Source organism: Tenrec ecaudatus, chromosome 9, assembly GCF_050624435.1.
Source record: "Tenrec ecaudatus isolate mTenEca1 chromosome 9, mTenEca1.hap1, whole genome shotgun sequence".
Lineage (NCBI taxonomy): Eukaryota > Metazoa > Chordata > Mammalia > Afrosoricida > Tenrecidae > Tenrec > Tenrec ecaudatus.
In genome coordinates, this window is record NC_134538.1 from 101,943,733 (window position 1) to 101,956,881 (window position 13,149).

Here is a 13,149-nt window from a genome sequence, read left to right on the forward strand (position 1 = left end):
GCCACAGAGCGGAAGCCATGCTCACCACTGCTGTGAGGCTGCAGCCTGTCAATTTGTAACTTAGCTCACTTTTGGGTAGTGTTTCGGTCTGTACATAGTGTCGCAACAGGACAGAGGCTCACGATTATGAGTTGGAACCAACGCACTGGCACCTACCACAAGGACACAGGAAAGAATGCTTGCGTTCCACACTACTCTTTTAAAGACGTATCTGTATGTGACCAAACCGACAACATCCATTTGGAAAGTTAGATGAGAAGTTAGAGAGTAGTACGCTTGTGATAATGATGGGGAAATAGTTTAGAAAGAGTCGCCAAGAAAGGTATCACAATGTGAAGAATGTAGGTGATGTCACTGAATTGTACACGGGTGATTTCAAAGTCTGTGGAAAACATTATTATCTTTGTATTTCACTTTCCGTTCATCTTGTGAAGGCCCCTCATACATGTAGAAACTGTTAACACAGTGTATGTTTCCTTGTGTATGCTTTCACCAAAATTAATTTCAAAATCTTTAAAGAAATTCTGAATCACCCCTGTTCATATCCACAGTCCAGATGTTTACGTGCCCACCTCCTCGCCCCAAAGCTGGCAGAACCCATCCAGAGAGAAGGCTGACCTGGTGGCCTGTTTCCGGAAGGCCACAGCCTTTAAAATTCAAAGGAGCAGTTCTCTCTGCACACGGGGGTCACCATGAGGTAGAATGGGCTTGACAGCAACCAAAAACACAGCTCTTAACATGAACAAGCAACACCAGACAGATTCTCCAGGCCCATGACTGCAAGCGCAAGGCTGTGAACAGGAGGCCTTGGGGAGGGGTCAGGCTGTCGGTTATGCGCACACTGCCGTTTCGCTCAGCCTGCGGTAGTTGTAGCTATTTCGATATGTACTTTGTGGTGGCATGTGCTGCCACTCTTAGTTTTGGAAAATTGGGAGGTCGGCTGGCACACAAAACGTATGGGTGATTTTAATTAAGTAAAAGAGGGAAGGTTTAAACAAACTCTAAGCACGGCTTCATCACCAGATTAGCAGGAAGGGAAGAGCAGCTACCTCCAGGTTCAGAACTCCTTGGTGCTCAAACACAACTGACAGCGTTCTTTTTCCTTCTGGAATGTTTATAATGATGAAGTGGTGTTTGTTAAAGTGTTGGAGGAGAGAAAATAAACACTATTATTTTTTAATCTATTCAAGAAAGTTTAAATCTTGTAGTGGCTTAGAGCTTAGAAATAAAATTGCAATTTACTTTAGAAATGCTGGAAGTTATAGTAATTTAGGAGCACGGAAAAACAAAAACTTGTAAATAAGATAAATGTGATCCCACCCCAGGGATTATGCTAATTAAATCAACACACAATGGGAAGAAACTGAAATCTCTCAGGCCCAGAAGAATAAATTAGGTGGCTTAACTTTAAGAACTTTAATCTACTAGCACATTTAGTAAAATTATATTTTACTTAAAACAAATATTTAAACAGTAAATATTGTTGTGCCTCAGCAGAAAAGAACAAAATTGAAAGCAGCAAATTTATCAATCGACGCTGGGCACTGACCAGGGGAAAAAGCAATGAAGTTGTGCTATTGTTATTGCCTTGGAGTCAATTCCAACTTAGGGTGAGCATGCTCTACAGGCTTTCCTCGGCTGTAATAGTTATGGGAGGAGATCTTCGAGTCGGGGCGTGACCCTGCAGAGTGGCTGGAAGGTTCAGAACTTTCGGTCAGCCGCCCAGCATTTACCTAGGCAACACCAGGATTCCTTATAAAGTAGCAGGATTTGTGAAACAGAAAGGAAAGTTTTCCACGATAGACACTGTGATGTCTCATGTCTACCCACTTCCCATTATTTTAATTCCAAGTTTACTAAAAAAGACCTTCTAAATCCTATGTCATTTTCCCTGATACCACAATAGAGGATCCCAATACCATATTTACAATTCCCAAAGATGTTTTCTGAAAACAAAGGTTCTTTCAGAATTCATCTAATAGCAAATCCTTACCTAAAAGAATATAAAGACTTTCTAGACTCCATTTAACATGCATAAGTCAAATTTTTTACTGTAGAAATATTAATATATCTGATAACAAAATACCACTCTGATCCCACTGGAGTGTTTCTTCAAATTGTTAGTATTCTTTGTTAGCACAGTTGAGCCTGGAAGTTGATGTAAACATTTTGACTCCTAAGAAAAGAGCACCCTTTTCACCAGTTCCACCTCTGCCAACTGCAGAAACCAGCGTTATTCTATAAATTCAGTTACTGTGAATTTCTTCCCAAGAATCTCTTTATCTCTGGGTTGTGATGTTGAAAGTCCAATTCCAGACCTCCACGATCAAGTGGCAGCCCTTATAATCACAACTTCAAGAGACACAAACCTGTAACTGAGAGCAAGCCTCCAGGGCACAGTCTAACTGCCCCGCTGGGTTTCCAAGGCTAGAAATCTTTCTGAGTGGAAAGCCGCATCTTTTCCCTCGGACAGGCCGGTCGGATTAGACTGCTGGCCTTGTGCTGCTTTAGCAGCCCAGTATAATTTTCTAGGCCACAAGGGTTCCTCAAACTATGACCTAGGTTCTCTTAAACCTATTGATTTCCAGACCACCAAGGAACCCTGTTTGTCTTCCAGCCTCTCTTGTCTAACCAGTTGCTACTGTTGTCTGCTGTTATGTGGATTACCGGAAGGAGTAGGACTGCCCCAGGGGTTCCTGGCCTGTCATCTTTACAGGAGCAGGGAGACCAGTCTTTTCACCCACAGAACCACAGGTAGGTTCAAACCATGCCCTTTCTGTTAGCAACGTAACCATCACACTCCCGGGCTCCTTGTCTGACTTGGCCAGAGACAAACAGACAGCTCACCTTTCCCCCTTTCCAAGCCTACGTCACAGTCTGCTAGCTTCATTCAACTGTGATACGTAGGAAAGGAAAAGGCGGAAAACTTATATACAATAGGATAGTTACTAAGCAGCAACTTGAAATTTCTACCAAGTTGTTGGGGAATAACTCACTGAGTATGATCTCTTAGAAATTAAGCATGAGATTCTTCATGCGGCTTCAGAGGGAACGCTCACCAGAGAGCCACAGGCTTCTTCTCCACAGAGCTCCATTCAGAGCCAGAGAATTCTAACAATCTCTTCGAATAGCTGGGTAAACATGAGCAGCTAAGTGAAATGTAATTTTGAGTCCTTACATGTTTTAAGACCATTTCTATTTCATTTACAATGCTCCGCAAGATACCAGGCAAAATAGTTGCGAATACCGGGATTTACTGGCCATGCCACCTGCAACATTCAGAAGTGCATTCGCTTGCTGCCAGCATTTGATTCCCTGGATATATTCTCCCACCCCCTTCTTAAACAAGACTCGTAACAAAATATCACTTAAGTACATCCAATGGCGCTTTTGAAAATACTTAACTGAGTTTCTTATAATCGCTAACAACACATGATTGATCTAAAGAGTCTAGAAAAATTGAAGTAAAAATTAAAATTAATTTTAATCATCAAAATGGAACCCTGCCATTGTGTCAATTCTGACTGAAAACACCCCCCAAAATGTAAATGTTTACATTTAATCATGTCATGAGTTTTCCATGTCATTAATTCCTTGGTGACATGATCTCTAATAGCTGTATACTAATTCACCCATCACATGGCTGAAATTTCATTCTTCTATCACTGAACATCTACACTGCTTTTTAAGTCTTCACTATGACTATACACATGTACACAGTTATTAACATATTTGTATTGCAATAATAAAGTCACCTATGAGTCCCTTTTGCCCTATTCTTTTTTAAAGCTATTAGTGTTTTTGCTGTGAAGCTAAATAAGTTCTTTCTATATCAATGCTATCAATTATGTATCATATTTATTCCAAATATATTCCATTTGCCTGCTTAGCTATTTTTTTTATTCAGGAGTTACTAATTTTAGATTAACTTTGACTTATTTCACAAACAACTTCCAAAACAAACAGGGAAAAGAGTAGAGAGCAATTAATCGTGTCAATGAAAAGCAAAAAATTAGTTAAGTCATTTGATTCAGTAGTTTTAACCCATACTATCTCAGAGTAGAAGAAAACGGTTTTGTCCAATCTGAAATTTTACAGGTAAAATACTTTCCCTTTCAAGATAATTGAGGTTCAAAGAAACTTTATAAAATTATACAGAAAATATATATGTATTCAATTACTAAGTTATGTCCCCAAAACCTACATACCTTTCCAACTATTTAAAAACCTTTAAAATGTATAGCAATTAGCATATCAGGTTAACAATAGTAAGTCATTACCTAAACAATATTTAAATATTTGAGTATACAATACCACCGGTGTAGAAGGTGACTAAGCAGCTTTCCTTTCCTTTAGGAAAACTAGAACTAAAAAAACCAAAAACATTCTAGAAGAATAAAATACATAATCGTACCAGGCAAACAAGCAAAGTTCAGAGGGGATAAAACCTCTGCTATCCTTTTTTACTGCAGCAAAAGCTTAAGTTGTTAAAATTTAAAAAATTAATATCTAAAAATTAATTAGACTTTCATGAGGTAAAAGCACCATGGTTGTTTTGTTTTTATCTTAATGATTTATGTGACTAAAAATGAGTAGTTTTATTTTCTAGTTTCTTCATCTTTAAAATAAAAAGATTGAGGAAGGTCAAGGTGTCAGACTGGAGAAATCACAGAAACCTATCTCCCTCCCCTCGCTGCCCAAACCCCTTGTTGCCATTGTTATCTGTTGTCGTCGTTTATTGGTGTTAGGTGACTCCGAGCCACCGCAGCTACAACCAAGTGAAGCACTGCCGGTCCCGCACCATCCTCACATGTGGTACGTTTGCGCGCACCGTTGCAGCCGCCGTGTTGATCAACCGCACTCACTCAAGGTCTCCCTCTTTTCCAGGACCCCTTTACTTTACCAAATCTATCTTTTTCCCAAGGCTGGTCTCTCCGGATAATATGTCCACAGTCTGTGAGACGAAATCATGCCATCGTCCCTTCTGAAAACACTGTGGCTGTACTTCTTCAAGACAAGCCTGCTTGTTCCCTGGGATACTTGTCTACAGCACCATAATGCAAAGGCATCCTCTGCATTCGTTTTCCCATTCCTTATCCAACTCTCACAGGCAGATGAAGTATTTGAAAATACCATGGCTTCAGTCGGAAACACCTTGATGTCCAGAGTGAAATTCTTACCCTTCAGCTTTTTTGAGCGATACTTAACATAACATATAATTCGACAGTTCAATCGTATGGAGAAGAGTTGTGCAGTCTGCGCCACAATTAACTTTGGAACCTTTTCTTCCTTCTTGTCCCCATTGCTCTTGATTCCCCATTTCCCTGTTCTTCCCTTCCATGGCCCTGCAATTACCAAACCAGCTGCTTCAGAAGTCCATCCAGCCCACTATCCCTCCACAGTTAAGCCTGCAAACAGGGACAAGCAGCAAACAAGGATCCAGCAAAAATAATGCCCATCTATATGCAGCGCTCCCACTTAGTTTCTCATTGCTTTATTATTTGCTAATAAGGAAAATAAGAAAAATTCACAGAGCATTTAAAACATGAAAGAAATCAAAAGAAAAATGACCAAGAAGCGATAAATTAGCAAACAAAAAGAGTCTATTGCTCTTTATTTTAAGCCCGTCTACAGTTTAATTTTTTAGCCCTGCATATACAAACAGTCACTGTTGAATAAGCATTGGACTGTTTACCAAGAAAAGTAGGTAGTTCAATCCCAGCAGCCACTCCTTGGGAGAAATATGAGGTATCTGCTCCCATAGATTTCCAGCCACAGAAACCCCAGCCAGGGTTGAAATTGACTCGATGACAATAGGTGTGGGGTTTATACATTGCACGGATGCCCCGGACGTGGCAGCATCTCCTCTCGCACACAAGGCTGCTCTGAGATTGACTCAGAGGTATGGAGCAGCAGCACCATACACTATTTCTTTAAGCACAGTTCAAATGCATGAGTGAGGGGGTAACAAAACCCCAAGAAACACTACAAGGGCAAGAAAGCAATCTGACACTCTTTTTAGTCAACTTGAATATTCCTTATATGGAATTTCACATGCATCCATTGTTCTTATAAAAGCTTAGTAAAATGTTCTTGCTAAAGTACATTTGCTAATAAATAAATAAGAAAGTACGTTTACTTTAATAAAATAGTAAAGAAGTTAATAACATGCACACATAATCCTTTATCTCCTTAAATTCTGTATAAAACTTACTTCAAGGTTTTAAGACTAAATAGTATGTATATGTAAACACACATAAGACACATCCAGAGTTGTTTTGAAACCATGACAGAGATCAGCCTAATACCATTATTTAATTAATTTAAATATAAGGAATATTCCTCTAAGTCCAAGTACCATACTAAGAAAATAGATAAAATATGCAACATTGGTCAAATTATAAAGTTTTATGATGTTGCAGGTTATTTTATAAATCACACAAACATTGTTACAGCGTATCTCAGGTCACTAAAACAGTTAGAGATTTCTGAGGAGTAGCAATGTCGTTAAAGAGCCTGCTGCCACAGTGGGATGCATTTGGGCTGCTCACCCCCAGGCCTTTAGTTGGATGAAAGAGGGGGTGTTGTGCTCCCTTAAGAGATTTAGAGTCTCTGAAACCGGGGGCAGTTCTACTCTGTCCTATTGGAGTACTACGAGTGATCTACTATGAGTCAGAATTGCTTCAGTGGCAGTGAGGTTGGGAGAATAATATCTTTTTTTTTTTCCTTTTAGGAGAAAGTAGTACAGCAGATTTATTAAGCAATAAAGCCAGGGCACACTGGGGACAGGCTCCCCAGCGGGTATATACCACCAAAGGCAAAAGTACTGAGAAGGGGAATAATATCTTTAAGGTTGCACTAGGAAGGCAAATGCTTCAGACATGAAAAAAGTAACAATTTCATGTTGCAAGGATGCATTGTCACAAGTCTTTATATATATATTCCTTTTTATTCAGGAGTACTCAGAAGCTCTTATTGCCATTCAGTCCATGGCGACTTATAGTGACCCTATAGAACAGGGTAGAACTGCCTTTGTCTATTTCCAAGACTGTAACTCTTTATGGAAGTAGAAAGCCCTGTCTTCCTCCTGGGGAGTGGAGAGTGGTTTCGAACTACTAACCTTGCCACGAACAGCCCAACATGTAACCACTACTCTGCCAGGGCTCCTTTAAGGAACACAACAGGGGTAAATTTTTTTTTAATAAAAGTAACTCAAGGTAGAAAACACAGGTGACACATCACCTTTCAATCAAGGTGTACACCAAAAGTAACCATTCAAAAAGCCATCTGCAAAAATACTCCAATGAATAAGGAAGAATGCAGAATTGATGTGTCTGCATTCTGGTGTTGGCAGAGAGGATCCAAAGTACCAAGGACTTTCAGGAGAACAAGCAAACCTATATTGGAAGAAGCCCAGCTAGAATGCTCTTTAGGAGGGAAGATGGGGAGACTGCGTCTCACACACTTTGGAGACGTTATCAGGAAGGACCCGTCTCTGGAAAAGGAAGGTGGGCAGTCAGTGTAAAGATGAAGATTCTCAATGAGAAGGACTGACACAGGGGATTTCACCAACAGACTGAAGCACAGTAACCACTGTGAGGATGCCAGGACCAGGCATTGTTTCATTTTGTTGTATACAGGATCCCTGGGAGCCAGAACTGCCTCAACAGTACCTCACAACAACAGATACACAATCCAGGGAGAGGGACCCAGAGGATCCTCTTCTGCTTGGGAGTTGTGCCCACACATACGCATACACTCCCTCTACTGAACAAAGAGGCAATTCATTCCCTTTCTTCAACAACCTAAAGTACAAACTACAAATCAGGAAGTTCAAAGCCAAAAAATGTAGTCCCCAAATTAAGAGAGGATGCAATTACAAAAACTAGCTAAATACTCATCTAACCCTAATTACACTAAGTTAAGGAAACTCTAAATATAGGTGACATGTAACTTAATCATACTTTTTATCTGATTATCCATTTCAAAGTCATAAATAAAATGATATCCCATGTGAGTTACAATGAATGGGCTCATGAAATCTGAAGCATTACCTCCTCTCTAAAACAAATACAACAAAATAAAACAAAAGGAAATGCTACACTATCACACAAGTCTAAACAATTAAACATAATCAAGAAGAAAACAATGGGAAAAAAATGATTAGGGCAAAGACTGTACAGATGTGCTTTATACAATTGATGTATGTATATGTATGAACTGTGAAAAGAATTGTATCAGCCCCAATAAAATGTTAAAAAAAATTTTAAAAAAAAAGAAGTACACTGGGAAAGATTTTTCTGCAAGGAAGAAACTGCAGGCGGCGTGGCTGAAATGAGAATATCATGCTGCACGAGCTCTTTGCCCTCAGATGTAGAAGTGTCATCAGTGGGCATCATAGAGAAACGGGACTTTAATAAGTGATCATCAACCTCTGAATTCCCTTTGTTCTAGACGCCTGAAATAAAGAGTTGTCCTGAGTCAAAAAAAAAAAAAAGAAGAAGAAAACAATGTGTTCCTTTGCAGAAACTGCTAGGAACAACTAAAGACAGAAAGAGAAAAAAACAGCAACAAAAATAGAACCATTGTTCTAGTGCTATTTTACGATCTTCATTCTCTTAACTTTTTCTAAATGGTCCTTGAACCACTGTTCCTAATGTTATTTCCAACCTGGGCAATGCCATTCCCACCTTTAGACTACCTACCACCTATAGACAAGGAATTCTAAATCTCTACCTCTGCCACAATCTACCAGACCAAGACACATACCTGAGAACAGAGGGAACTCCCTCCCCCACCCACCCACCCCCCTGCTGCCCCTCCGATAGGCCCTATTCTAGTTGATGTTCAAAATCCTGGAAATCATACCTTCCACCTACTCTCCTCCCTCGTTGGTTTTGCCTAAGTCACCAAATCATCTGTTCTGTCTCATAAAAGATTTCCCATACATCTCTCCCAGACTTCCTCCATTCTCAGTGCCGCTGGCTTCATGGAAGCACATTTGGAATTACTGCAGCAATGTCCAGATGTCTGCCTAGCCCTTCCCCTCTCTCTTTCTTCAGTCTTTTCTCTGTATTGCTACTACAGTAAGATTTTGAAATATAGTTTAGGTCATTTGCACCATGGCTAAAAATTGTTCAATGATTCAAAATAAAGTTAAAATCCTTAGCACATCCTTTCTTGCCTATCTCTTTAGTTTCATCTCTTCCCAATTTTCCACCTAAGACACAAAATTCCAAATACATCACTGTAGTTCTTGAAAACATCACACTGCTTTTTTTACACAATAGCTCTGCAAATGTTACTCTCACTCTCTAAAATGTTCTTTTCTAGACAGGTTAGCATTGATTTGCTATTCAAGACTCAACTCGGTCATTCCCTGTGACTTTCAACTTCCCCCATTCCCTGCATCCTTCCATAGCACGTAATAGATATGTTTGCACTGTATTATAATGGTCTATTTGACTCTCCTAAACTTTGGGCACTGTGGATGCAAAGTACATTTATTATTCATTTCTCTGTACAATGCCACAGATTAATAGATCAGTACCTATTTGCAGAATATTTTAGCCTTTTCTTTTCTTTTTTCAAAAACAGAATTTCACTTATAAATAAGTTCACAAACAAAAAGAAGCAGGCAAGGAGACAATTGATGTAAGAAAACAGGACCAGCAAAGAGTAAATCTCTTCTTTGTGAAGACGCCTATGATTCTCTTCAAAGTACACCAACTGTGAGAACACACTTGTGGGTTTTTATCCTTTGTCTCACATTTTCCCACCAACACCATTCACTTCTAATCATCATTCTTTGATTCATAAATGGAAATAAATGGTACGGCATTCTCTCCACAACAGGGTGGGTACCGAATGAAAACCAAAACCAGGCTCGGCATGAGCCATGTCAACTCAGAAAGGCACTGCGGGGCAGGGCAGAGCAGGGCAGGACTGAACTACTCTGTGGGTTTCTGAGGTTCTAAATCTTTTTTTTTTTTTCTTTCTTTTAAATCATTTTATTGGGGGGATTGTACAACTTTTATCACCATTCACCCATCCATCCATTGTGTCAAGCACATTTGTATATTTGTTGCCATCATCATTCTCAAAACATTTGCTTTCTCCTTGAACCCTTGGTATCAACTCATTTTCCCCTCCCTCCCTGCCCGCTCTTCCCTCAGATATCCTTGATAATTTATAAATTATTAGTAGTCGTGTCTTACACTGTCGGACATCTCCCTTCACCTACTTCTGTTGTCCTTCCCCCAGGGAGGAAGTTATATGTAGATCCTTGTAATTGGTTCGCCCTTTTTTCTTTTTTCTTTTTTCTTTTGAGTCAGATGGGTAATGTGCCCACGTCGTAACAAGTATTAAGGGAGGCACATGTCACACAGACGCGTGAGGACCCGATCATCATGTTTATGAACCGGAAAAGGATCATGGTTCGCCCTTTTTACCCCATCTTCCCTCCACCCTCCCGGTATCGCCACTCTCACCACTGGTCCTGAAGGGATCATCTGTCCTAGATTCCCTGTTTCTAGTTCATATCTGTACCAGTGTACATCCTCTGGTCTAGCCAGATTTGTAAGGTAGAATTGGGTCATGATAGTTGGGGGAGAGGAAGCATTTAAGAACTAGAGGAAAGTTGTATGTTTCATCATTGCTACAATGTACCCTGACTGGCTCATCTCCTCCCTGTGACCCTTCTGTAAGGGGAGGTCCAGTTGCCTACAGACGGGTTTTTGGGTCCCCCCTCAGCACTGCCCCTCATTCTCAGTGGGGGCAGAAAGCCTCATCTTTCTGTGTGGCAGCTGGTGGTTCTGAGATGCTGACCCGGAGGTTAAGCAGGCCAATGTGTAGCCTACTACACCTCCAAGGCTCCGCGAAGAGTAAAATACCTAAGCCAATAGTTCTTCCAAAACGAGCATCACTAGAACTTTTAAATGGTTCCTAATGAGAACCCTCACCCAGTTTCATTTCTAATAATTGCCTCCTGCTAGATTTAAAAGCAAAATTCCAATGGCTATCAACAATCTCCCTAACAGATTGCCAATCTCTTCCTAGACTTGTTTTCCCCCCTTACAATAATTACATAAATTCATTTTTCAGTCTGTAAAAAGAAACTTACATTCTTATCATTAAGATGAGAATAAAGTATCTTCCTTATAATTTCCCCAAATGCCAGGAGGATTGCGGTAGTTACGACCTTACCAAGTTATCACAGTTAGTTAGCATTGCCAGTTCAAGTAAGTCAGGGTGCTATTATGACGCACCTGTGTTATGCCGGAGGGGATGTGTTGAGAAGGGCACATCAGCCCTACAGTATCCCCAGTGACACATCACATCAACTTGATCTTGAGAAGACACCCAAAAAATCAGATGGAAGGGTATTTACAAAATAACTAACTAGTGCCCCCAATAAAAGTATTTAATAAAAAATAATACCTAACTAGTACTTTCAAATTAAAAGCTCAAGGGGGAAAAAAGGAAAAGCTGAGGAACAGTCACAGACTACGGGCACTTCAGGGACCGCACCGATAAATGCAAAGTGGGAATTTCAGAGACCTGACTACTCAGTGCAAAGTGGGAATCTAGCTGATACCATGTAAATAGTCTGTCCTTTGGTTAATAGTGTTGAGGTGAAGTTAATTTCTTACTTTTGAAATACACACCATGTTTAGGTACGATCTTAATAGGTGGAGAAGCTGGGTACAGTCTGCATGGTACTCAGCACTACCAGCTGAATTTTTCCCTAACTCTAAAATCATTTCAAAATAGTTTTTAAAAAAACCTACATTTGTGATGCCACAATTCCTAAATTGACCAACACGTTTTTAATATGCTCAGTAATTTCGTATGCTACTTCTCTTCCTTGTTACTTAATCCCAACTTATTATATTCTTCATACTTTTCCCTAAAAATTATTAAAGTTCCTATTCCTCATATTTTTTCCTTAAAAAGTATCAAAGTCCTGAAACTTTGGGATTTTTCAAAGTACCATTCTTTCTTCCAGGTGCATAACTAGACTCTCCCTATCTTGCCACAAAATGGCCTGGCTTAAAAGAAGTCACATAACAAACCTAATATCCTTTCAGGCCACTGCAATTAACAATTTAAAAAGTGCTTTTAGAACACATTCATTTTGAAGTGCACATTGTAAATACTTATCTCATTTTATAGATAAGAAAAAGAACTGAAAATATCAAGTGAGCTCACATGTAATGTATGCCTGGGTCTGGATTTGAATATCAGCATTTTGGCTGCATATAAAAACAAAGTGGGCTGAGACTAATAAAAATTCAACTCCAATGGCTCCAGGCGGGCTAATTCTAATGGCATCTAGCATACCTTGACTTCAGCAACCATCTACCTCTCAGCATGGTCCTTCATTTCCTGTTTTGCAAGCTTTAATGATTCTGCCAGCAATTAGTCTAGGAATTGGTGAGAAATAGTGTATGCTCACCCTAACCAGAACCTTTCATTTCCAAAAAGAAAAAAACAGCCTCCAGTAATCTCCTCCTAAGCCATCAGCATTTTGGCCTAAAGAGTTGCTTACTTCTAGTCTCAGACAAGGCGCCCTGGTGGCTGACGTTTAGGGCTGACTGCGAGGTCTGCAGTCCCAAACCACACAGAAAGATGAGGCTTTCCACTCCCTGCAAGCGGTTGCTGTCTCGGGAAGCCAGGCCAGTTCTACAGCTCCACGGGGTTGCTGCGTCCGAACTGACCTGAGGGCAGTGAGTTTCTTCTGCCAAAGTTGCTTTCAATTACCCAACAGGGCGCTCTTAACTCCATTCTACTTGCTAGCTCCGCTTCGCAACCACGGGCTCCCGACTGCTCTGAGTATCTTTTTCCTCCGTTGATGGAGAAAGTAGAGTGCCGGGTTAACCCTCGGGTGTGTGTGTGTCTAGCTGGGATGTGGTGCCGGCGTGCGCGGGGATGGGACCTGAAAACGTGTCCCGAGAGTCCGGCGAACTGGCACTTGCAAAACTAGACGTCGGGGTCAGCAGAGGGGAGAGGACCACTCAGCGCGCCCAGATGACGCTACAGGACGACGGGAACGACCTCCTCGCTCGGAAACCCGAGCAAGGAAAGGGCCGCAGCTGCAGCGGGGTGGCGTCCCGCTCGGGCCTGCCACCCCGCCTCGGGCCCGGCCCG

At 40.7% G+C, this 13,149-nt stretch overlaps 1 protein-coding gene and 1 non-coding gene across 2 annotated transcripts in view; both read right to left on the minus strand.

The window, feature by feature from the left end:
- The window catches only part of SDHAF3 (succinate dehydrogenase complex assembly factor 3), a 36,120-nt gene that overhangs the window by 22,474 nt on the left and 497 nt on the right, over nt 1-13,149 (minus strand). The window lies entirely within an intron of this gene.
- Nucleotides 10,329-10,432, minus strand: LOC142457664 (small nucleolar RNA U13). Its single transcript, XR_012786362.1, has one exon. It is a non-coding gene; the product is annotated as a small nucleolar RNA U13 (small nucleolar RNA).